This window comes from Anabrus simplex, chromosome 2, assembly GCF_040414725.1.
Source record: "Anabrus simplex isolate iqAnaSimp1 chromosome 2, ASM4041472v1, whole genome shotgun sequence".
NCBI classification, from domain to species: Eukaryota; Metazoa; Arthropoda; class Insecta; order Orthoptera; family Tettigoniidae; genus Anabrus; species Anabrus simplex.
The window spans coordinates 1025088135-1025113824 of NC_090266.1; the positions used below are offsets into that span (position 1 = coordinate 1025088135).

A 25690-nucleotide genomic window follows, 5' to 3' on the forward strand; every position below is an offset into this window, starting at 1 on the left:
TGGCAGGGAGGGATTCAGTTAGGTGGAAATGTAGTAAGCAGTCTGGCCTATGCTGACGACTTGGTCTTAATGGCAGACTGTGCCGAAAGCCTGCAGTCTAATATCTTGGAACTTGAAAACAGGTGCAATGAGTATGGTATGAAAATTAGCTTCTCGAAGACTAAATTGATGTCAGTAGGTAAGAAATTCAACAGAATTGAATGTCAGATGGGTGATACAAAGCTAGAACAGGTCGATAATTTCAAGTATTTAGGTTGTGTGTTCTCCCAGGATGGTAATATAGTGAGATTGAATCAAGGTGTCGTAAAGCAAATGCAGTGAGCTCGCAGTTGCGATCAGCAGTATTCTGTAAGAAGGAAGTCAGCTCCCAGACGAAACTATCTTTACATCGGTCTGTTTTCAGACCGACTGTGCTTTACGGGAGCGTAAGCTGGGTGGACTCAAGCTATCTTATTCATAAGTGAGAAGTAACAGACATGAAAGTAGCAAGAATGATTGCTGGTACAAACATGTGGGAACAATGGCAGATGGGTACTCGGAATGAGGAGATAAAGGCTAATTTAGGAATGAACTCGATGGATGAAGCTGTACGCATAAACCGGCTTCGGTGGTGGGATCATGTGAGGCGAATGGAGGAGGATAGGTTACCTAGGAGAATAATGGGCTCTGCTATGGAGGGTAAGAGAAGTAGAGGGAGACCAAGACAACGATGGTTAGACTCGGTTTCTAACGATTTAAAGACAAGAGGTATAGAACTAAATGAGGCCACAACACTAGTTGCAAATCGAAGATTGTGGCGACGTTTAGTAGATTCAGAGGCTTGCAGACTGAACGTTGAAAGGCATAACAGTCTATAATGATAATGTATATATGTAATGTAATGTGAACTACAAACCAAATGGAATATTCGCGCAGAGAGGATTATTTTTGTATTTTAAAGAGTTTCTTCCACATAATCAGACGATAATGCCTGTGCTGGTGAGATCTAGCGTTTACCGTACACTATGTCTTCTGGTATGGGCTAGAACAAATTTCTTGCTTTCATTGACCTGTCTGTCTCATCCTTGGCTTTGACAATACGACAGTGACTGAGGTATGAACGATGCTAGTAATAGCACTCCTGCAGCCAGTCCCTGTTACGAATGGTGTTGAAATGTCGCTCATAGGGTCGGTTGGTGCCTATATTTCAGTTGTCTTGGCAGACAGGTTCAGTGAGGAAAGCAGCGGGAAACTACCTCACTCATTTCCATAGTATGCCCCTTCAGTGATGCTTAGGCCATCTGTGATAGCTGATGGCGGAGCTGTCGAGGATCAAACCAGTCTTCGGGCTGAATACTCAACATACAACACATAATCAGACGATCATTTCAAGTATCTACTCCATCCAACTGAAGAAAGCGACTAGGACAGACATGCAACATTTCACCGAGTCTCGCGTCTATGGTACGGCAATAACCAGCACGAGTTTGGCTGTGATGTCTTAACACACCCACCATTATTGACCTGGCATTGAGTATATTTTCACTCGTTTCGTTCTCGCTACCGTTCATCGTTCAGAAAATCACTGGGCGATTTCAGCGCTGTTAAATGGCTCTTCTATAACTTCTTTGCCTCCAAGCCAACGAAGTTCTACTGGGTTAAAGTTTTATTTTTTCTGGCAAGGTGGACTAAGGATAGAGTATGAAGGACCTGCATGTGGCATGACTCCGAGTGAATGGTCAAGGTAGTGGCCTTCGACTCAGTGGGTCCTGGGTTCGATTCACAGACTGTTCAGGGCTTGGGTAGAAATACTCCTCAAATGCCTAAAATTTGTTTTAGAACTTTCTAGACAATCCAGTATATCATATTGGTAATAAGAAATAACTTACAATATTGCTGTGCATGTACTTTGGTAGACATCGAAATATGACGTCCCATCGCCGCAAACATCTTCACTTAACAGAAGAAAAGGGACGTACATCTTAGTCAACACTTGGTGTAATGGCAGAACACCGACGCTTTGTTTGGTGACGGTAGGCTTAGTAAACTTGGTCACGGAAAGGACTCAAGGAAGTAAGTACTCATTGACGTCGAGTGTTTGCGAACTTTCACAATTTCCTCGAATCTCCGCCGCGGACATAAGGATTCTTGTGTTTTTGGAGCATTTTAAGGGCGTAATGGTGTAACTGAACAAGCTGTTAAATTCCTAACTGCACGAGAAGAACCTCAAATCTGCTATAAAACTAAACAGTAGTGATAATTCAGATACGTTAATACCACGGCTTTAGAATACTATTTCACAATTAATTGAGATTGTTATACATTGTTTCATCTTAAAGGCTTAGAATATATTTCGTTATCGGTAAGGGAAAATAATGCGAGCTGCTTCTAAATGACTGTTGCAAACCTGATTAATGTATCCGTGGAATTAATTTTGTCAATGCCCGTTTCAATCCAAAATTAATTGTTGTATTCTCGCATTTCGTTCTAACTGAGAATGTCAGCAGCTATTGAATCTCCCCTTCTTGTGAGTAGGACAGTTAGATATGGACCAAGGCATTCCTCCACGCGTTGAAACCCGCAGTACTTAGGGGCCTTACCTATTCAATTTAAGGCCACGTTCCACAATATTTCAGGTTTACAGGCTGATCTACGAGGTTGATATCATTATGACGTGTACTGGTAGGTGGACGGGTTTAAAACATTTCACTGAATTCATCAGGATGAGGAAGAGTCCAGGATATTGATGTATGCTATTTATGAGAGAAGGAAAGAATGTTGAGGCAATTAGTGGAACACTCAGTAGTGGAGGCTGAAGTTAGATGTGCTTCTTTCCTTGTTTCTCGGCATTATCAACTGAAGAATTGACTTACCGAGATCAGAGTAATCTACGCTGTAAAAGTGTATAAACTAGCCACGTTTAAAATACATTGCGTATAGCTAACGTGAAGGACATTTTTAACGAGCGGCTAGTTTATCCGCACCCGTACTTCGATTTTTGAGCTTCCACTCGCAGCAAATTTAGTCTAGATCATCAAAATTTGTTACCAGTCTTGAGTCCAGAATTTCATACAGCATTGGGAGACAAGTCACTTGAAATTTATGACATCTTCAGAATTCTTATTTGCTTGTAAGGCAAAGATACTTCATTTAGTGTGTGAGGTGTATCAATAGAAGTGCAACCGGTATGTGATTTCTAAAAACGACTTATCGCTAGATATACCTTAGGAAGCAAGCGCTGACATGTATAAGAACTATTGCAAAATTATTTTAGTATCTTACGCATGCGAAATGTTAACACGAATCTTATTTAGAGAAGAATGGACAGACAAGTTGAGTTGGGAGAAAAGTTTCGGTTTCAAAGAAATCTAGGAACGCGCAAAGCGATAACTGACTATACATCTTAGCTTAGAAGATCGAATTAAGATGGCATTTATAGATCCGGAAAATGTCTTTGATAACGTTGATTTATTCAAGCTCTTTGAGATCCTGGAGGTGATTGGGATCAAATTCCGAGCAATAAGGATTATCTACAATATGTAGAAGAATCAAACTTCAGTGATAAGATCTTGGTATGCAACATAGAAATAACTACCTGCAATGGAGTAAGTTTGTCCCCCTCCTGTTTAACAACATACATAGAACAGGTTGTAAAGAAAGTTAAGGAGAACTTCGGAAAAGGAATCGTAGTTCAAGGAGAGAAAATAAAAACTCTAGATTTGCCGATATTATTTTATCTGAGTCTGCAGAGGATCTGAAAGAATTGCTGAATGTAATAAACCGTCTTGAAGAAAGAGTACAAGATTAAAACGAATAAATAAATAAATAAATAAATAAATAAATAAATAAATAAATAAATAAATAAATAAATAAATAAATAAATAAAATTCAAGGAATCTAGTCTAATGAAATCAGTTAATGCACGAAATATCGGAATAGGGAAAGTGTTAGAGTGTTGATGAATATTGATACTTACGTAGAATAATACACAAATATGGCAGAAGTAAGGGTCTAAACATAATGTAGACTACCCCTTTCTTAAGTAAGCAATTTTTGTCATTTATATGCATATCAGAAAAATGTTTTTGAAGAGTTTGATGTGGAACGTGTTGTAGTGCAGAAAGAAAGAGAATCGAAGTCATTGAAATTTATTGTTATAGAAGAAGGTTGAAGATGAGTTAGGTAGATTGGATCACAAATGAAGGAAATCTTGAATAATGTAAGTGAGAGGAGAAAGATTTGGCGAAGAACTAGGTTGCTGGGACATGTCTTGAGACACCCAAAACTTGCACACAACTGAGTGGAGTGTTGTATGGAAGAGTCGGTGTCTGTAGCCCGTCTCGTGCTATGGTCTTTCGTAATTTCTTGTGTTACTCTCTCTGGCTGGGCAGCAGTGGTCTCAGCAAACCAAGGCCCTGATGGGCTGTTGTGCCGCGGCTTTTTGTTCTGTCTTTGTTTGTCCATTACTCACTTGGCCATAAAACTTGCATTGTTCGTGTTATGTTATGAAGGTGCAGTGTTCAGGGCAATTTGTAGCGAATGTTACCATTAAAACTCGTTCTAAAACATAGATGTTCATACTTGTATGTGCAAAGTGTAGATTAAAACTCCGTGTATTGACTGGCCAAGAAATCTGTAGTAATGTGCTTCTTTCTGTCGTATTTCTATTCGACGACTTAGATCCACGTAGAACTGGAGGTCCTGTAGCTATGATCATGATATCGACACTGTCATTAAACCACTCTCTTGCTTACCTTTAGATTCTGAAGGAATGTAATTCTCTTACAGTTAGATGTTGGTTATTTTCGTATGTGGATTTGCACTTCTTGTTCTTTTACCACGTGACACACACATTTGAAGATTATAAACGATCCCAGGACGCGCATTTTGACTTCTCTTGTCTGAGGAAGACTTGTAAATGGTTTCCACAGAGATTGAACGCAAATTTATCACGTGGTACAAGAATAGTCATTATCCTGATATTTACTGCAGTAAACTGTGCTCAGATGGGCGTGGTTCAGAGCTTACGTCTTTCTCTGTCTGGTCAGAATCTCTAAGTCTGTTCTGTCGTGTGGCCATGGTTAAATGAAGATTCTGGAAAAAAGTTAAATTCCTCAACGATGTAGATTACTCTTTTGCCTCTTCTCCAACTGTGTTACGAAAATACTACCCTCCTTGCAAGGTCAGACCTACAGTTTAAAGATAGCCTGTTTCTCCTCCAACACCAGAAACTATTCTGTGCGTTCATCTGAAACATAATTATTGTACTGTTCGCTTCAGAGGTAATGATAAGGGCCTGTTGCAGGTCTTTCGAGTTGACATCATAGAGGGAACCTGAGCGTCTGTGAGGATGGGGCCCGATCTAAGATGAAATCTAATGCTGAAGACGTTACAAACACCTAGCTCCCGCGCCATAGGAATTAACTAATGAAAGTCCGACTGGGAATCGAACCCGGTACCCTTGGACCAAAGACCAACAAGCTAACCATTTAGCCATGGAGCCGGACCGTTCAGAGGTGAATGCTTATCCGATAATCCAAACATAGCCATTCTGCTAAACAACTAAGAGTTTGTCGGTGGAGCCAGCTTGAAATTTCTTGTCTTTACGTTTCTTGCCATAATTCGTGCTGTGGGAAAGGTGCCTATCTCTTGGATGTGATATAAGTACCGTACACATATCAATATTTTGCACCACCTGCGATTGCCCATGATACAACAAATAGGTAGGTCTACTTTTAATATAATTGCACTAATTTACACTTACACCGAAAACGAATTAATCATTTTCCGTACAAAATCATACAAATGGTTTCTCAGATTTCACATCAATCTTTTTGGATAGCACTTCTTTTATGCTATTTGTTTTAGTCGCACCGACACAGATAGGTCTTATGGCGACGATGGGATAGGAAAGGCCTAGGAATGGGAAGGAAGCGGCCGTAGCCTTAATTAAGGTACATCCCCAACATTTGCCTGGTGTTAAAATAGCAAACCACGGAAAACCATCTTCAGGGCTGCCGACAGTGGGGTTTGAACCCACTATCTATCGGATGCAAGCTCACAGGTGTGCTCTCATAACCGCACGGCCAACTCGCTCGGTTATAGCACTTCTCGGTGATCGGATAACATAATTTCTTGAATCCATGTTGGCATAGGCCTACCGTCCACTGGGTCATCAAACTATTCTAGGTGCAATTTGTGCCATTTTTCACTGGCAATACTGCGTATGTCGTGCAGATTATGCGGTTGATCGGAATGTTCGTAAACAGATTGTTTCAATTTATCTCACACATGTTCATTTGTGTTCATGTCTGAGGATCTGGCAGACCTCTCTCGTTATTTGGGTGATACCGACAAGAGACATGTTGTTAACGATAACTGCCCGATGGACACGCGAATTATCGTCATCCATTAATATAAAGCTGTTGGTTGGAGAATATCATCCCTGAACAACCAAAACAACCACGAGTTTTGGGGTGGGGGTGGGTGGGAGGACTCTCCTTCAGCGGATGGCCTTCCCAAAACAAAAGCTGTAGAAGCAAATATAAACGCTGTAGATGTTATCGAATAACAAGTTTTCATACATTATTTGAGTGGTACCTTTTACAGCTCAACGGGTTAAATGGAAAGGTCAATTTTTAGCGGTCTAGTGGGGATGCAGCTCGGCAGAAAATGTTCTCTAATTTGTTTTAAAATGGAAGTAAGGAAAATCCATAATTATTTGAAATGTTTACAGATTTGATAAATTTATGAAAAATCATCTAGCTGCTCGACAACGTGAGATATTTCTACATATTTACTAAAGATTTATTATTCAATTAAGAGTGATCCCAGTGTCCTATTGTTCATTTAATAATTAGTGTTTATTTCTTCTTCTTATTTTTCTTCTTCTTCTGGCACTTTCTCCACCACCTTGGTTGTGGTTGCACAGGCAGATTTGGCCTTGTTTTACAGCCGGATGTCCTTCCTGACGTGAACCCTATGTGGAGGGATTTTATTTAAATTAGATTTACGTCGCCCCATCACACACGCGGCATATGACGACGATGGGATAAGAAAGAGCTAGGAACGGAAAGGAAGCGGCCGAGGCCTTAAGTTATAGCCCCAGCATTTGTCTGGTGTGAAAATGGGAAACCATGGAAAACCATCTTCAGGGCTGCTGAAAGTGGGATTCGAGTCCCCTATCTTCCGAATGAAAGCTGACAGCCACGTGCCCCAAACCACGCGGCCGCTCGCTCGGTGTGGAGGGATGTTTACACTACTGCATCTTTCTGTAGTGGTTGGTAGTGCGGTGTTGTCTGTGTATGAAGAGGAGAGTGCTGGGACAAATACGAACACCCAGTCCTCGATTCAGAGAAATTAACCAGACGGGTTAAAATCGCCGCCCCGGCCGGAAATCGAACCCAGGACCTTCTGAACCCAAGGCAAGGGGCTGGTGGACCACCCGGTATATGAAGTCCTTGACTGAATGATCACCGTTGTTTTAAACCCGTCCACCTACCAGTACACGTCATAATGATATCAACCTCGTAGATCAGCCTGTAAACCTGAAATATTGTGGAACGTGGCCTTAAATTGAATAGGTAAGGCCCCTAAGTACTGCGGGTTTCAACGCGTGGAGGAATGCCTTGGTCCATATCTAACCTACTCACAAGAAGGGGAGATTCAATAGCTGCTGACATCATTCTCAGTTAGAACGAAATGCGAGAATACAACAATTAATTTTGGATTGAAACGGGCATTGACAAAATTAATTCCACGGATACATTAATCAGGTTTGCAACAGTCATTTAGAAGCAGCTCGCATTATTTTCCCTTACCGATAACGAAATATATTCTAAGCCTTTAAGATGAAACAATGTATAACAATCTCAATTAATTGTGAAATAGGATTCTAAAGCCGTGGTATTAACGTATCTGAATTATCACTACTGTTTAGTTTTATAGCAGATTTGAGGTTCTTCTCGTGCAGTTAGGAATTTAACAGCTTGTTCAGTTACACCATTACGCCCTTAAAATGCTCCAAAAACACAAGAATCCTTATGTCCGCGGCGGAGATTCGAGGAAATTGTGAAAGTTCGCAAACACTCGACGTCAATGAGTACTTACTTCCTTGAGTCCTTTCCGTGACCAAGTTTACTAAGCCTACCGTCACCAAACAAAGCGTCGGTGTTCTGCCATTACACCAAGTGTTGACTAAGATGTACGTCCCTTTTCTTCTGTTAAGTGAAGATGTTTGCGGCGATGGGACGTCATATTTCGATGTCTACCAAAGTACATGCACAGCAATATTGTAAGTTATTTCTTATTACCAATATGATATACTGGATTGTCTAGAAAGTTCTAAAATAAATTTTAGGCATTTGGGGAGTATTCTTACCCAACCCCTGAACAGCCCGAAAATCGAACCCAAGACCCACTGAGTCGAAGGCCACTACCTTGACCATTCACTCGAAAAGTCATGCCACATACAGGTCCTTCATACTCTATCCGTAGTCCATCTTACAAATAAAAATATTAATGTCCTATACGTGCTCAATAGGCTAGAGGTCTGGCGATCTCGCAGGCCAAGGCAACTGGTCGCCACTCTGTAGAGCAGGTTGGGTGACAGCAGCGGTATGAAAACGAGCGTTATCCTGTTGGTAAACACCCCGTTGAATACTGCGAATGAATGGTAGCAGAACCGGTTTTAATCACCAGTCTGGCTTACAAATCTGCTGTCAAGGTTCTTGAGATAACGACGAAAGTGCTCCTGCTGTCAAAGGAAATCACTCTCCAGACCATAACTCCTGGTGTACAGTAGATCCAGTGTGTCGAAGTCGCAGACATCTTGGTTGCAAGCGCTCATGTGGCAGCCTTACCAACCTACGGCCATCACTGGAACCAAGACAGAAACGGCTCTCATCTGAAAACACAACAAATCACTCCGCCCTCCAATGAGTTCTAGCTTCACATTGAAGTTGCAGATGGCAGTGATTCAGAGTTAGTTGCATGAACGCTACAGGACGTCTGGCTCGGAACTGCACTTCAAGAAATCGATTTGTTACAGTTCGCTGTGTCATTCGTGCCAACTGAAGCTGCAGATGCAGTACGATCCACAACAGCCATGCGGCGAATACGACGGTCTTCCATCTCGGTAGTGGCCTGTTTGCGGCCGGAGCCCGGTCTTCATGAGACAGTGCCTTCCCGTGACCATTGTTGGCAACACCGATGCACTGTGGGTACATCCCTGTCAGGTCTTCCTGCAGTAACGCAGTAATAACATCCACCATCTCATAGCCCTCTTACATGGCCTCGTTTAAACTCGGTAAGATGCTGATACCGCCATCTTCGTTTCCTTAAAGGCATGTTTCACTCAAACGTACTTCACAACGTCAACACTGGGCGATGACTAACACTTTTTTCCTGTTTTTAGGTTGGCTTTACGTCGCACCGACACACATAGATCTTATGGGGCCGATGGGGTTGGAAAGGCCTAGGAGTGGGAAAGATGTGGCCATGGCCTTAATTAAGGTCCAGCCCCAGCATTAGCCTGGTGTGAAAATGGGAAACCACGGAAAACCATCTTCAGGGCTGCCGACAGTGGAGTTCGAACCCACTGTCTGCCAGATGCAAGATCACAGCTGCGCGCCCCTAACCGCACGGCCAACTCGCCCGATAACTAACGCTTACGAATTTACAACACGTATTGAAAGCAAACTTGCTTTGCAAGATCGTAGTGGCGCTGGTAGCATCACTCTTCGTTGACTAGCGTGCAAATTTGAATAGGTGTCATATCTCAGATGTGCAACCACGGCTCCCGAATTTCGTTTATTAAGCACATCTCCTTGTTGGTGTTGAGATTTCATTTTCCACCAGTGAATTTTCCAACTAAAGCCTTGCATATACTTGACATTCTACATTATCATGGTTAATTGTTAGTAAACCATTCAGTATTTTTAAAACTTTATTTAATTTAATACTTCTGTACAAAAGCCTCCGTAGCTCAGACGGCAGCGCGTCGGCCTCTCTCCGCTGGATACCGTGGTTCAAATCCCGGTCCCTCCATAGAGGTTTGTGCTGGACAAAGCGGAGGTGGGACAGGTTTTTCTCCGGGTACCCCGGTTTTCCCTGTCATCTTTCATTCCAGCAACATTCTCCATTCTCATTCATAGCATATATCAGTCACTCATTAATCACTTTGGGAGCGACGACCCCATCCTCCTAATAGCCTATATATGATTCATTCATTACATCCCTGACCCGGTCAATGACTGGAAAACAGGTTGTAGGTTTTCATTTTCACTTCTGTACAAGTCGCATAATCTGATGTTACAAGAACATGTGCTGTTGTTTGAGGATAGAAGAGGAGAGGTTTTAGAGAAGGATTATACTAATTGTGTGATTAGATGGTGCACGAATTTCGAACCACTGCCGGGAGCCCTGAGTATGGTTTCCCGTTTTCAGCCCAGCAAATGCTGAGACTCTCCCTTAATTAAGGCCACGGTCGCTTCCTTCGCACCGAACTCGATAGCTGCTGTCGCTTAAGTGCGGCCAGTATCCAGTAATCGGGAGATAGTGGGTTCGAACCCCGCTGTCGGCAGCCCTGAAGATGGTTTTCCGTGGTTTCCCATTTTCACACCAGGCAAATGCTGGGGCTGTACCTTAAGGCCACGGCCGCTTCCTTCCCATTCCTAGGCCTTTCCTATCCCATCGTCGTCATAAGATATCTGTGTCGGTGCGACGTAAAGCAAAAAAAACCGCTTCCTTCGCAGTCTTAGCCCTGTTTTATACCATCGTTGCCTTAAGACTTGTCGGTCGATGCGAAGTAAATAGGAAAAAAAAAAGGAACCACTGGCGTGCAGTGACCCTTTTATACATATGAAGGTAACATATTCGAAAATAAAACATCCTTCATACAGTATGTCTTTTTTTTAAGATACCAGTTAAGAAATGTGATCAAGTACAAGTTATAAAACCAAATTCGCACTGTAACGGGGAAAATAATTTACTTCACCTAATAATAATGTTATTAATAATGTTACTAGTTTTACGTTCCACTAACTACTCTTTTACGGTTTTCGGAGACGCCGAGGTGCCGGAATTTGGTCCCGAAGGAGTTATCTTACGTGCCAGTAAATCTACCGACACGAGGCTGACGTATTTGAGCACCTTCAAATACCACCGGACTGAGCCAGGATCGAACCTGCCAAGTTGGGGTGAGAAGGCCAGCGCCTTAACCGTCTGAGCCACTCAGCCCGGCAAAGTTCATCTATAAAGAAATCAGTTATAAATTAAAGTTTAATATATCCCTATTTGTTTTATATATTCAGACTACATACGAGGGTCGAGTCATAAGTCATGGCAACTATTTTTTTTCTCCCGAACAGGAGACAACACGGAGCATCTAAGATATGCATTTGGGCAACTATTTTTTTTTTCTCAACTATTTTTTTTCTCCCGAACAGGAGACAACACGGAGCATCTAAGATATGCATTTGGAAACATAGGGCATGTACTTATGCAGAGTGCCTGAAGACAAATTCTAACTTCAGGAGATTCTCGTAGGAAAGTGACAGAACACAGGCCATTGGTAAACATTGTTTTATTATGGTATAGACAGCAAATACACAAGACTACGTACAAAGGATAGGTCTCCACTGGTTAGACCTTCGAAATAATCACCCAAGTTTTCCACTGTGCGTTGCCAGCGGTGGGGCAGGCGCTGAATACCAGTCGCTACATGTGTATCGCTAATGTGTGACACCTCTTTCCGAAATGCTGTTACGATGTCCTCTTTGTTAGTAAACCGTTGTCCACGTAATGGCTTCTTGACTTCGCGGATTAGATCATAGTCACATGGGCTGTGCATGGCATTGGAGTGCAATTCTGCCGCGGAGAACTGCTATTTTAATATACGATCGTTGCTCCTGCTTGTTGACTTCCATTTTGTGACGCTCTCACTCACACACTGAACTTGGGGGCATGCTTAGACCCACACTGTTGTTTACACACGCCATCTAGTGGCATCATACGCAAGTACATATCGTACGTTTCCAAATGCATATCTTAGATTTTCCGTGTTGTCTCCTGTCCGTGAGAAAGTTGCCATGACTTATGACTCGACCTACGTCATATAGATAGTTGCTACGTTTTAGTTTTGATATTGTTGTATACCTTTACATCATTCCATAATCTTTCATCCATACAGGCCTATCGGTACCTGCACTTCTTAACTGTAAGAGCAATCCTGTTACTGCTGTGTCCGTCATTGTTCAGTGCTGGTTTAGCATCATTACAGCTTGGGTACAAAATGAAAGATAATTTTATTTGCATCCCTTCAGACAGATTATTATTCTCTATGCCACACTTTAGGAGGAATGTTCGTATGACTGTAACCTCCGCTGTCTGGTGGTGGACAAGGAAACTGCAGCACAGCCGGATGATGATGATGATGCATGCTTCAGTTCAAAGTGTAGTGTGTATACAGGGTATAAGGAATGCTTTGCGGGCGTTGGACGTTGTAGGAACGAACTCCCGAACTCCTATAGCTTAATTGTGTAACCTTTAGCGCTGTCTGAAGCAACGATTTTATTCACGGATGAGAGAAAATACGAGCGTTCGAACAGGATACTTACTTCAATTTAAAGGGTATTTGAAATTAATTTGAATGCTGTTTGAAGCAGTCCTTCATTTGCTTCGGCCCAGTATGCTCTATTGTCTAGAATGCTACACTGTTCGGCCAGGGGCATAACGCCTGCCAAAATAAAAATTTGGGCTCGCTCAAATAAAATGTAAAGCCTATAAATATGCAATATACTGCCGTAATCAAATGTACTATATCGGACTTGGTGGCGTGAACGCTACGGGACGTCTTGCTCGGAGCTGTACCTCAAGTAATCGATTTGTTACAGTTCGCTGTGTCCCGCTGGTGCCAAGTGAAGCTCTATTGGCTGCAGCAGATGCAGCCACGCGGTGAATACGGCGATGATCCATCTCGGCAGACAGTGCCTTCCCGTGACTACTGTTAAGTTTTACAAGCAAAGGGATTATTCATTATTTGAGATTTTTAAATGTTTTATTTGTCTGCCTCCGTGGCTTAATGGGTAAGCTGCTGAACTGACAAACATGAAACACTTTGATATTCGTAATTAACATTAATTGGTTTCATTTTTCAGTAACTACAGAACTGTACTCTGTAACCGATACTGAAGTCTGTTATAATAATTCTTTCGATTACAGCACTGAAAAAAAACAAACAAAAAAAGCTCAATTAAATAAAAACTATTAAGATGAAGTTTGAAAAATATCAAACCGCACAACTAGAATGCGACCAAATTTAAATGTTCAGCAAAATTTGTGCATAATAGGATTTCAGCACATCAAGAAAATATCATTTTCTAACTAGGTATTTCGGTATCAATTTATTATCATTGCTGTAAATATTTTGGTGCAGCTCTTTGGTGAGGACCGTGTCGTTTTACAAAACCGCCCTATTTTAGTTTTTCTGCGAGGCCCGCCTGCATTACAACTGCTGCACGCCCTAACCTTACGCTCCCGCGTTCAGTTCATCAGCAGGAAATGACGCGACGTCCTATCATCGCACGGTCAAGGCAGTCTGACAGAGAGCTTTCATGTCTTTATTAGTGAGTACCCTCAACCAGTGGGGATTGAATACTGCTGGTAGCAGATTACAACGTTGTCACAGTTGCGATTATTGTAAGATGACTAATGGAAGCACGTGAGATGTTTGAATGTATGTTTTTAACAAAGCGTTACTGCAGTAATTCGAAACAAGCGGGTTCAAGACCTGGAGCACTAGAAGGGGCGAAAAATATTCTAGTAATTTGTTGCCATACATGAAAGAAGCTGTGTTATTTTTAACGTCTTACACTGTATTTAACAATATGCATTGAGTACAAATACTCTCCCGCGACACGTTTCTTTTAGGTAAAAGAAGCATGTTTTCACCCTTGCAGAATATTCATAACTGAAGACACATGTGTAACAGGGATACATCGCGGTGGATCACTGGTCAGGATCATGGATACAGAATTCCAGCCACAGGGAAGTTGAATTATCCTCCTATTGGTTACACAAGTATAAATAGTTCGTGTCCCATTCATGTCTACCGGAAACTTCAGTGTGTGTTGTATTGCATCTAACTTTAATCCTCCTTTAAAAGAAAAAGTATGTTCTCAATTCATGTTATAAGTACAGTAATACTAGTACTACGTCTTTGAAGACGTTAAATGGCAACATATGTCACAGGGAAGTGAATGCCAGGGCGTCACTTCATTTCTTGTTAATGAACTCAACAACGTGGATTGCAATTCGAAGATAAAATTAATTTTTTCAATCCTGCCGTCGACTACCTTGTGGTAAGAATTAACGGTGATAACTTCATTTCAGAAATTGCTTCGTTGGAGAACTTTCAGCCGAATACAATCGGTTGAAAGTGTTCCAGATAGATATTATCTTAACAGCTGTAGTCAAGTAGTTATAATTCGTTGAGAAAATGAAGTTATTGTACACTGACTGGAAAGTACAATTCTAAGGGATTGGTTCTGTTATGTCGGTCTAAGATTTGCAAATTTAATGTTGACATTTCTTGGAATGGTTGCTTTAAGAACTCTTGGAATTTACGTGCTCTGATGGACTAGAGTTGCTCAGCTCTAGAGCCTTGGATTCGGGAGGAGGATAGGTTTGAATCATACAATAAGCCATCGTCGACATGGATTTCCCTAGTCGTTTCAGGAAAATGTAGGAATGGTACTTTGCTCATTGCTACGGACTACCCGTCCAAATCATAACCCGAACTAAGGAAATATTAAGATTCGCACTGGTCTCATGCTCCACGCCCTTAAAATGACTAGACCTGAAATGAGAATAGTCTGCGTTGAAATACTGTTTTAATGTAAGGTGATGCGTTCCCATTTGAACAACACAATTTAATTTTAGCTAAGCAAAGTGAATGTTCGTGGCCTTTGCGGGCAGTCTTGCTCACCAGTTCTAGTGGAGTTTAGTTTGCTGCAGAAGTCAAATAATATGTGAATGTAAACTTCTGTTCTGTCGGTACGCTGCTGCTTCAGCGTTTGGTAGGAATTTTGGTAATTACCATATTAAAACAACAGTACGCTAACTTCCACGAAACAGTAACTATTACTGAATTTCAATCGTATTGACTTACAGAGCTTTGCGTAGTCCATAATAGCCTGTGCCTTAAAGTTATTGATTGAATGAAATACTACCACTTCCTTGTAAACTCTACACTTCCTGACACAAAAACTGAGCGAACTCATTGTTACTTTGTACGCACTACCCCATGGTATGGTCTTATACGTAATGAAGTATTTGTCTTATTCTGAATAGAATATAGAATACTCCCATTCCCTAGTTCCGGATCATATGAAACTGGGGAAAGAGCATTCATTTATTGCAGTCCATTCTTTTGTACATTAATTTGATTTTTATTCGACAAAGGGCCGGTTCTACCACCTACTGGTAAAGTAGCGCGTAATTTGCCCTCCGCGTAAAAGGATGTTTCCGTTCGACCACCCCCAGGTAGCGCTATCGGCAGCATAAATCGTAGTTACCGGGCGCGTAATTTATCGGCCACTTCGAGGGCCCGATAAGACTTTACCTGCCGGGCAAGTTTTGAGAGTTGAACATTATTAGCTGTATTTCTGGTGACATACAACTTAAATTAGCTTAGTATACTTAAAAAAAGCATGATGCTGTAACAGTGGCCGATATTGTATTGCAGGATCTTGAACATTAATGCTTCCCTTGTGTTGCAACGGTCACACCAGCCTCTCGCATCGGTAGCGCAGGGAACACATTATATAAGTCAAGCTTTCGTAAAGAAACTTTAAAAGGATATAAAATCAAAATATATTTGTAAATCATTTCAAATGGGCTGTAGTTTTCTACTTTTTCAGTTTTCAGACACGAAGTATAACTTAATATATAGTATGTAGCGTACCCCCACTATTTGAGTGTTCTTGTAGCGTAATGGCCTACGCGCTCACTTCGTAATACGAGGTATGCAGGTTCGAGTCTTTATTATGACGAATCTTTTTATTTCGATTATTAGCGTTGTGTTAATCTGTATGCCTCTATTCATACGTTCTTTTGTTAATAATATATTTCATTGAAATATTTAATCGCAGTATTATGTCTACTAGGAAATTGCTTTATATGCATGCTACTTATAGAAAGTGATGTTATGATTGATAGCACATAGGACTGTCTCCCAGGTAGCAGATTCCCTATTAGTTGTTTACATAGTCTTCTTGTAGATTATTTCGAAGAAATTGGAAACTATTCCATTCCCGAATTCCTCTTCCTATGAATGGATATTTATCCCGATTAGTTCTCTACATTTACAGTACCTTCCAACTTTATCTTCATAAAGTTAAACATTAGAATGAAATACTTTATCAATAAATGGAAGCAGGTTGAACTAAACGAGGTCACAGAACTATTTGCAAATAGAGCATCGTGGAGATACTTAATCAATTCACAGAAGCCTGCAGATAGAATGCTCAAAGGCAATACGTCCGTAAAGAAGATGTGTGTGTACATAGGCCTACGTATATGGAAGCGCGTGAAAGAGAGTTAAGAACAACGGCAGGGATCGAAAATACATTTTAAAATGTAAATTAGAAATACGATGAAAACCTGCGTACCTTCTATTATGGAGCGAGCGACTTGACCAATCTACTACGAGAATACTTTTCAAAAGGCTGCCTTACATGACAAGTTATAACGGGCGTAAGAAAATGTAATCTCAAGATTTTAATCCCGATTAGGTACTGATATTGAAGATCATAGATTAAAATCACAAAAGCTTGACATAAATTGTTGTCCATACCTCTTAAAACTCCCCTTATTAGGCTTTTTGGTGATAATAAGCAAACGCAAGCACAGGGAAATAAGACAATCGAAATGAGTTTCATGCATCTGACGATAGATAGCACCACACTCGAAAGCGAGAAGTCGCTGAAAATCAGTCTAGCCAACTTCGTATATCGGTGTCTAGCTCCTGGTAGCTACCTAGCGCTTGCGCGGAGGTGGTTGGACGCAAGCCGAAGTACCAGCCGATTTACACCTCCAGGTAGTTTACCTCCCGGGCAGCTGCCAGCCTTTTTACCAGCAGATGGTAGAACCGGCCAAAATTTGTATGTGTTACTACCTTAAATTATACTTAAACCCAATAGTGTTTATTGCATCTACTACTAATTTTTTTAAATTTTGTCTTCGATGTTAAACAATGTTGCATATTCTAGGGCCAGGCGAGTTGGCCATGCGGTTATGGGCGCGCAGCTTTGAATTTGCATCCGGGAGATAGTGGGTTCGAGCCCCACTATCGGCAGTCCTGAAAATGGTTTTCCGTGGTTTCCCTATTTTCATACCAGGCAAATGCTGGGGCTGTACCTTAATTAAGGCTACGGCCGATTCCTTCCTATTCCTAGGCCTTTCCTATCCCATCGTCACCATAGTACCTATCTGTGCCGGTGTGACGTAGAGCAAATTGTATAAATAACATATTCTAGGAGAAGAATGTATTGATTATGTTAGTGCTAGTTTTGTTTTCTGTAATTTTCTTTTGCCACATTTTTTAGAATACAGAAAAATATTGCTGTTCTTCCCGATGCAGTTCACTCTTTATTTAATAATTTTACAATTGCATGGAATTCTTTCTCTCTTTCTATTTTCACTTTATATGCAATATCCAAATATTCGACACTAAGTGAATCAGTCTCCCTACATGCTCTCTATAGATGAGCCACTTGCATTGATTTCCCACAGAATACACAACGAGTTTCGTCATGTTCCTCTCTTAGACCTTTCTTATATAAACCCAAAAAACCACCACACCATGCCTCTTACTTACCTATTTTTTTTCTTCTTTCTTTACAACTTTTGAATAATTTCGCAAAATTATAATGTTTTCGTCTTAAATTCTGCCATAATCATCTGCTTCTCAATAGCTACATTCATACTCACTATCTTATCTTTGTTCTGAATCGCTCTATCCCAATAGTTTCCCATTCCTGTTTTGTCTAGCATCCTTTTCACTTTCCTTAGTAATCATCGTTTAAGTGCTTCGCCTGATGTTGGAAGTTAAATTCAATATTTCCCTCCCGTTTCCCTTACTTAATCTTAACCAAGCCGTGGGGTTAGGGGCGCGCAGCTATGAGCTTGCATCCGGGAGATAGGGTTCGAACCCCACTGTCAGCAGCCCTGAAGATGGTTTTCCGTGGTTTCTCATTTTCACACCAAGCAAATGCTGGGCTGTACCTTAATTAAGGCCACGTCCGCTTCCTTCCCGTTCCTAGGCCTTTCCTATCCCATCGTCGCCATAAGACCTATCTGTGTTCGTGCGACGTAAAGCAAATAGCAAATATATATATATCTTAACCAATAGTTTATCATATTTCTGGCTATATCTGCTTGTATACTCATTTCTTCTACTTTAAGCTGTGCGTTCTAGTAACCCCATTATTATTTTTCAAAATCTATTGCTTATCACATCTAGTTCTTCCTGCTTTCTTCAGTGCCCCATACTTCTACCCCATACAGTGCTCTGGATTTTACAAGTGAATTTAAAATATTTTTATGGAGCTTATACTCCGTATTTGGCATCTTTCTTTCCAAACATCTTGTGGTACATCGAGATGCCAGCCCCTTCATTTTTGCTCGTCTGACTTGACCATTCTACTTACCGTTAGATGCTGGTATACATAGTAAATATTTTACTGACTACTTCTAATTCTATATACACACAATTTACAGTATATTCAAACATGAATTACCACACTGCACTAATTCCTGTCTGTTCAAAAGGCTCTCACAGCAGGACTCCTGCTGGGCAGTCTTTACTTGGAACGTGCCATAATCCTTGACGGGCTTCACCTTTCAGTTTCGCTCCTCGCGCTAAGTCATTTCACAGACATAACAGTTGCACCCAGACAGGCTTGAACACAGGGCTGCTGATCACAACAACACACGACGACTGTTCCTTGGCTCGACTCTAGAGGAATTCTACCACTCATACAGTCAGTTCACGTGGCCGCTCTACACAGTGAACTACTCTACACAGAATACTAAAAACAGCGGTTACATAATAGGAACAGCTCACTAGTGCTGACGACCGCTACAGTACTCCTCACAAAAGCGATAATTAACACTGCTCCAAATCTACTCACACCAACTGTTCCAAACACCGACTCCATGTCGGAACACACACGGTACTCCACTCAGTACACGACGATACTCTTGACTCCGGTGGGACACCGACTGCAGCCACCAGTACTGCTATCCCACTCCCATTACTCACTCTGACTGTTCACGGCTAGCCTCCTTTTCATGTTCTGGTGATGGAGTGCTAGTATCTTCGCGGTGTGGCTTGAGAAGGAAGGTTCTCGTTTCGTGTTTGAGAAGGCACACAGGAAACCCGGTTAAAAAGCACAGTAGAAGCAGAGGCCGCGGCATGACCTCTGGTCTAGTGTTGGCTACTGAATGCATGATTCGAAGCAGTGTATCGATTCATTTAAGTGTCCGAGTAAATCGATTCACAGGAATGGCGAGCTCACGGCACACGATTCAGTTTACTCCCAGCGGACAGTGCTGAGTGGCGCACTCACTGGACGTTGACGGGGAGCCGAGCTTCCGCTGCAGCGAGACATACAGTGAGCCATAGCACACCGAAAGAATCGTGAACGAGCACGGCTCAGTGAGACACAAGATACACACGGCTCCTTATCGGCGCACTGGACATTGGCGAAGAGCCGACCTTCCGCTGCAGCGAGACATACAGTGAGCCATGGCACACCGAAAGAATCGTGAACGAGCACGGCTCAGTGAGACACAAGATACACACGGCTCCTTATCGGCACACTGGACACTGGCGGAGAGCCGGGCTTCCGCTGCAGCGAGGCATACGGTGAGCCATGGCACACCGAGTTCAATCATATGTGGACAGTAAGTGACCCGACTGGCAATATAACTTAACCAACAGTATGTTGAATCAGAAAACCAGCGGGCTACTGTACATCTCGGGTAGCCTATACAAAATATGACGATTTAAAAAATCCTCTGCTATAGAAAAGTGCATATTCTCAAAAATGACTGAGCGATTTCGACGTGCGGTTAGTATCGCGTAGCTATGTGCTTGCATTCGGCGGATGGTGGGTTCGAATCCCACCGTCGGCAGCCGTTAAGGTGGTTTTCCGTAGTTTCCTCTTGTTCACACCAGGAAATGCTGGGACTATACCTTAATTAATGCCATGGCTGCTACCTTCCTAATCCTAGACCTTTCCCATCCTGCGTTGCCGTAAACCTTCGATGTATTAGAGTGACTATCATTTTTTTCTAAGAAAGGAGTTCGTAGTATGAAGACCAGATGGCAGCAGCGAGCACTGAATGCTGTTGCTTCTCTCTTACCAGTACATACTACACAGATGCAGTAGGAGCGGTGACTAATGTGCCGTGAATCGGATCACTGTATCGATTCAGTAACGTGAACGGAATCAAATGAATCGAATGTCCCATCACTACTCTGGTCGGCATGGTGGTCACCGGCCTTGCTTACTCATCCTTTCCGATAAATACCGAAGGGCCGTGCTGACGGTTGAGGCGCTGGCCGTCTGATCCCAACTTGGCAGATTCGATCCTGGGGCTTGCGTGTAACAATAATATAAGTACGCAAGTTTATTGGCACAGTGTATATTGGACAAGCAAGGAGCAAGACATTTTTTTTTTACAAAAGACCATATCACAGTACGAGGTATATAAAGCTTTTGTGACAGAAATATTCATCACCTGTTTTCTTCCGGGATGAATATTTTGATGTGCTTTGCAAAAACGTTTAGACTTACACATTAGGGAATATTAATTACTTTCTTCTCGTGGTTTTCTTTCCTTTGGTATTCCCACTCCTCGGCTCTTAATTTTTAAAAATCCCACTTGCTTTGGTCGTGACTTGAACAGCGGCCGCCTTCCTGATAAGCCAGTGTATACGTCACTCTGTTATCACGATCAAAATGAGCTGCCGCGCATGGCTGTGGATACTAATATCAATATTACTGTCTTAGTAGCGTTCATTTAACAAGTCTAGTGCATCATTTTACATAGATAAATTATTTTATAATGTACGATTAATTTAATTTAGTCCGCCTCTGTGGTGTAGTGGTTAGCGTGATTAGCTGCCACCTCCGGAGGCTCGGGATCGATTCCCGGCTCTGCCACGAAATTTAAAAAGTGGTACGAGGGCTGGAACGGGTTTCATTCAGTTTCTGGAGGTCAACTGAGTAGGGGTATGTTCAGTTCCCACCTCAGCCATCCTTGACGTGGTTTTTCGGGGTTTCCCCACTTCTCCTCCAGGCAAATGCCGGGATGGTACTTAAGGCCATGATCAATTCCTTCCCTCTTCCTTGCCCATCCCTTTCAATCTTTCCATCCCCCCACAAGGCCCCTGTTCAGCCTAGCAGGTGAGGCTGCCTGGGTGAGGCACTGGTCCTCCTCCCCAGTTGTATCCCCGACCCAAAGTCTGACGCTTCGGGGCACTGGCCTTTAGGCGGTAGAGGTCGGATCCCTGGCTGAGTCAGTGGGAGAAACCAACCCTGGAAGGTAAACAGATTAAGAAATAAGGAAAGAAAGAAAGTAATTTAATTTAAACAGCTTGTATTTTCTACATAAGCATTGAATATACTCCCCTCTTGAGGTAAATCTAGATTTCGGAAATCGTACCGCCCCCATTTAGATCACATCTTTAACAGTTTTCTTGGTGTAACTAAAAGCACTACGAATTTAAGGTCACCTTAAACTCAGAATTCACCCAAACTGGATTGCAAAATCTCTTCAGTTTTTTTTCTCTTGTTCACTTTTCTTCGGCGTTCACTTTGTCTGCCCCTTTATTTTTTCTTTGTGTTTCTGCCTTCTTTTCGAACCTTTGTGGAAATTTGAAAAATTGTTGTTGTTGTTGTTACAGCGTACGGCTTTTGGTACCGGGAGTGTCTGAGGACATATTCGAATCGCCTGTTCTGTTGTTGCTTTTCCCGGTGCACCTCATGCATGTCGTCTACATGTACCGCTGTGTGAGGATATTGTCTGTGGGTGTAGATGTAATTTTACGGGCTACAAATGGGAAGGAAACGGTCGTGGCCTTGAGAAGGGTAACGTCCCGGCATTTGCCTGGAGCTGCAATAACGAAACCACGGAAAACCATTTCGTGGATGGTCGACAGGGGGTTCGAACCCACCTCTCTCTCGAATACGAAGCTAGCAACCATAATTAGCCGTACCGCCACGCACTGAGCTAACCCGTTCGGTTGTGGATCTATCTTTAATTCCTAGTACTGAGTTCGTACATCTGCATTGTCGGTGATATTGTGTACATTCAGTGAACAGAATTATTTTAAAAAGCGCTGACAACTCGGGGGATATTGCATAGAATGGCCAGTTCATCATTTTTCGCTTGGCAATCCATGCCTGGATAGTTATACTGCAGCACAGAGCCATTGTGTGTCAAGGACTCTTTGTCCGAGACTAAAGGTACCTCAGACTCTACTCTCTGTAGATTCTCAGAATGTGGTTCAGTTTAATAATAATAATGTTATTTGCTTTACGTCCCACTAACTACTTTTACGGTCTTCGGAGACGCCGTGGTTCAGTTTTATTCGGCCTATAAATCAAGTCTGATGCAATATTAGCTATGTATGTAATTTATTCTAGTGAATTAAAATCATTCAACCTTTCACTCGATTAGGAATATCCATATACTTGGAAGGAACATACATCTTGGCACGAAACTCGAAAACAAAGAAGATGCCTTACATTTGAGAAACGACGAACTACATTCGGACAAAGCATACACTTTGATGACAGAGTTTTAATGAAATTCTCAATGTCAGATACATAATCTATTGTCCATTTCATCTTATCTTGCATGCCTCTTACTGATAATTCTTCTGTGTGGATAAGCAGTACGTTCTCGTAGCTTTTAGAGTACAATCAGACACAGTCAGACGCAAGACGAGATTAGAATCGGAGGTAAGTCCCATACATCTTTTTCTGTTAAGGTTGAGGTATATTGCAACAATAGAGCGTTGAGATAGACCCTAATTACAGTGTGGATAAATGGAACATGTTCTAAACTCTATTCCTTGTTGTAATTAATTTAATTCTTCCGCTCTTTGTCTTCCCGCAGTGTCTGATTTCGTTCCCGAAGTTGTGACCTAGTAGATATTGTTTTTACGTATTCACTCCGTCATTTGAGAGGGGCATAATGTTGATTTCCTTACTGGTCGACTTACTCGCTAGGTTATTACACAATTTTAGCCGGGCAGAATGGCTCAGACGGTTGAGGCGCTTGCCTTCTGACCCCTGGCTCAGTCCGGTGGTATTTGAAGATGCTCATGTACGTCAGCCTCCTGTCGGTAGATTTACTAATACGTGAAAGAACTCCGGTGGGACTAAATTTCGGCATCTCGGCGTCTCCGAAAACTGTCAAAGTAGTTAGTGGGACGTAAAAGCAATAACATTATTATTACACATTTTTTAGTAACTGGAAATATTACATGGTAATTTCCCGAGTGATGCTGCAATAAAAATACAAATTTTATAGTAAGATCTTCTTCCTATATGCTACAGTTTCTGTTCTGTTTCCTTCACGTTTTAGGCTCAATAAGTGTAGTGGTAGATCCTCGTGGTTCTGGTTTTTTTTCTGTTTGTTTTACGTCACACCGACGCAGATAGGCCTTACTGCGACGACGGTTCTGTTTATTCGTATATTTCAGGTCGTTGATATTTCCAACGTAGTGTATAGACACTTGAAGGAATTTAAATCTCACAGAACCGTTAATAGAATTACTTACATTTGAAAAATCCTTTGCGATACCCCTAGGTCAGGTAGAATCTTAGGAAAGTTAAGGTGGACGTTAAGTGCATATTACTGTATTATTTAATGCTTCAGAGGTTCCGTGCTTTTATATCGAACATAAAGTGAAATAATGAAACCCACTAGTTTCTGTTTCTTGTCGGCTCTTGAGGTTTTAAATTTACAGACTCTACTCAACTAATTCCTTGAAACAAAAGTTGACGGATATGAATTAAGATTAATCTGACTTTAAGCGGTCATTCTTAATACAGTTAAATGAGAGTGCATTATTCCCAGTAACAATAATTTATTTATTCATTCATGTATTTACTTCACCTAGCAGACCTGAGAATGAAACAAGATCTCGCACAACATTGGAGTATAATAAAGTTGCGACCGGGCGAGTTGGCCGTGCGCGTAGAGGCGCGCGGCTGTGAGCTTGCATCCGGGAGATAGTAGGTTCGAATCCCACTATCGGCAGCCCTGAAGATGGTTTTCCGTGGTTTCCCATTTTCACACCAGGCAAATGCTGGGGCTGTACCTTAATTAAGGCCACGGCCGCTTCCTTCCAACTCCTAGGCCTTTCCTATCCCATCGTCGCCATAAGACCTATCTGTGTCGGCGCGACGTAAAGCCCCTAGCAAAAAAAAAAAAGTTGCGAGCGAATCCGAACGTAAGACTTGAATGTTTAGTATATTGATTCTTCCGTCAGATAAGTACACATTCCTTTTCTTCGTACTACGTAACGTGTTCAGCAATCACAATTTGAATGGCGTTTGTTCTGACAAATCGTAACGAACATTTTTGACCTACAAATCTAGATAATATGCGCATTTTACACTGACTGACAGAGCAAATGCAACACCAAGAAGGAGTGGTCAGAACTTTATGCCAATTGCAGGGTAGACTGACGTCACTGAGGTATGCTCATGATGTGAAATGCGCCGCTGTGCTGCGCACGTAGCGAACGATAAATGGGACACGGCGTTGGCGAATGGCCCACTTCGTACCGTGAATGCCAGGCCGCCGTCAACGGAGGCATTTCCAGCAGACAGACGACTTTACGAGGGGTATGGTGATCGAGCTGAGAAGGGCAGGTTGGTCGCTTCGTCAAATCGCAGCCGATACCCATAGGGATGTGTCCACGGTGCAGCGCCTGTGGCGAAGATGGTTGGCGCAGGGACATGTGGCACGTGCGAGGGGTCCAGGCGCAGCCCGAGTGACGTCAGCACGCGAGGATCGGCGCATCCGCCGCCAAGCGGTGGCAGCCCCGCACGCCACGTCAACCGCCATTCCTCAGCATGTGCAAGACACCCTGGCTGTTCCAATATCGACCAGAACAATTTCCCGTCGATTGGTTGAAGGAGGCCTGCACTCCCGACGTCCGCTCAGAAGACTACCATTGACTCCACAGCATAGACGTGCACGCCTGGCATGGTGCCGGGCTAGAGCGACTTGGATGAGGGAATGGCGGAACGTCGTGTTCTCCGATGAGTCACGCTTCTGTTCTGTCAGTGATAGTCACCGCAGACGAGTGTGGCGTCGGCGTGGAGAAAGGTCAAATCCGGCAGTAACTGTGGAGCGCCCTACCGCTAGACAACGCGGCATCATGGTTTGGGGCGCTATTGCGTATGATTCCACGTCACCTCTAGTGCGTATTCAAGGCACGTTAAATGCCCACCGCTACGTGCAGCATGTGCTGCGGCCGGTGGCACTCCCGTACCTTCAGGGGCTGCCCAACGCTCTGTTTCAGCAGGATAATGCCCGCCCACACACTGCTCGCATCTCCCAACAGGCTCTACGAGGTGTACAGATGCTTCCGTGGCCAGCGTACTCTCCGGATCTCTGA

The 25690-nt window shown here is 42.5% G+C and overlaps 1 protein-coding gene across 4 annotated transcripts in view; it reads left to right on the top strand.

The window, feature by feature from the left end:
* Window positions 1–25690, top strand: part of Cpr (Cytochrome P450 reductase) — a 576566-nt gene that overhangs the window by 298568 nt on the left and 252308 nt on the right. Inside the window, exon 1 of one of the 4 annotated variants that reach the window (XM_067141925.2) lies at window positions 22952–23015. The exons of the other annotated variants lie outside the window; for them this stretch is intronic. The gene's annotated coding sequence lies outside the window, so the exon portion shown is untranslated. Of the gene's footprint in view, window positions 1–22951; window positions 23016–25690 lie in introns of those variants that run through there. 4 annotated transcript variants of the gene reach the window in all.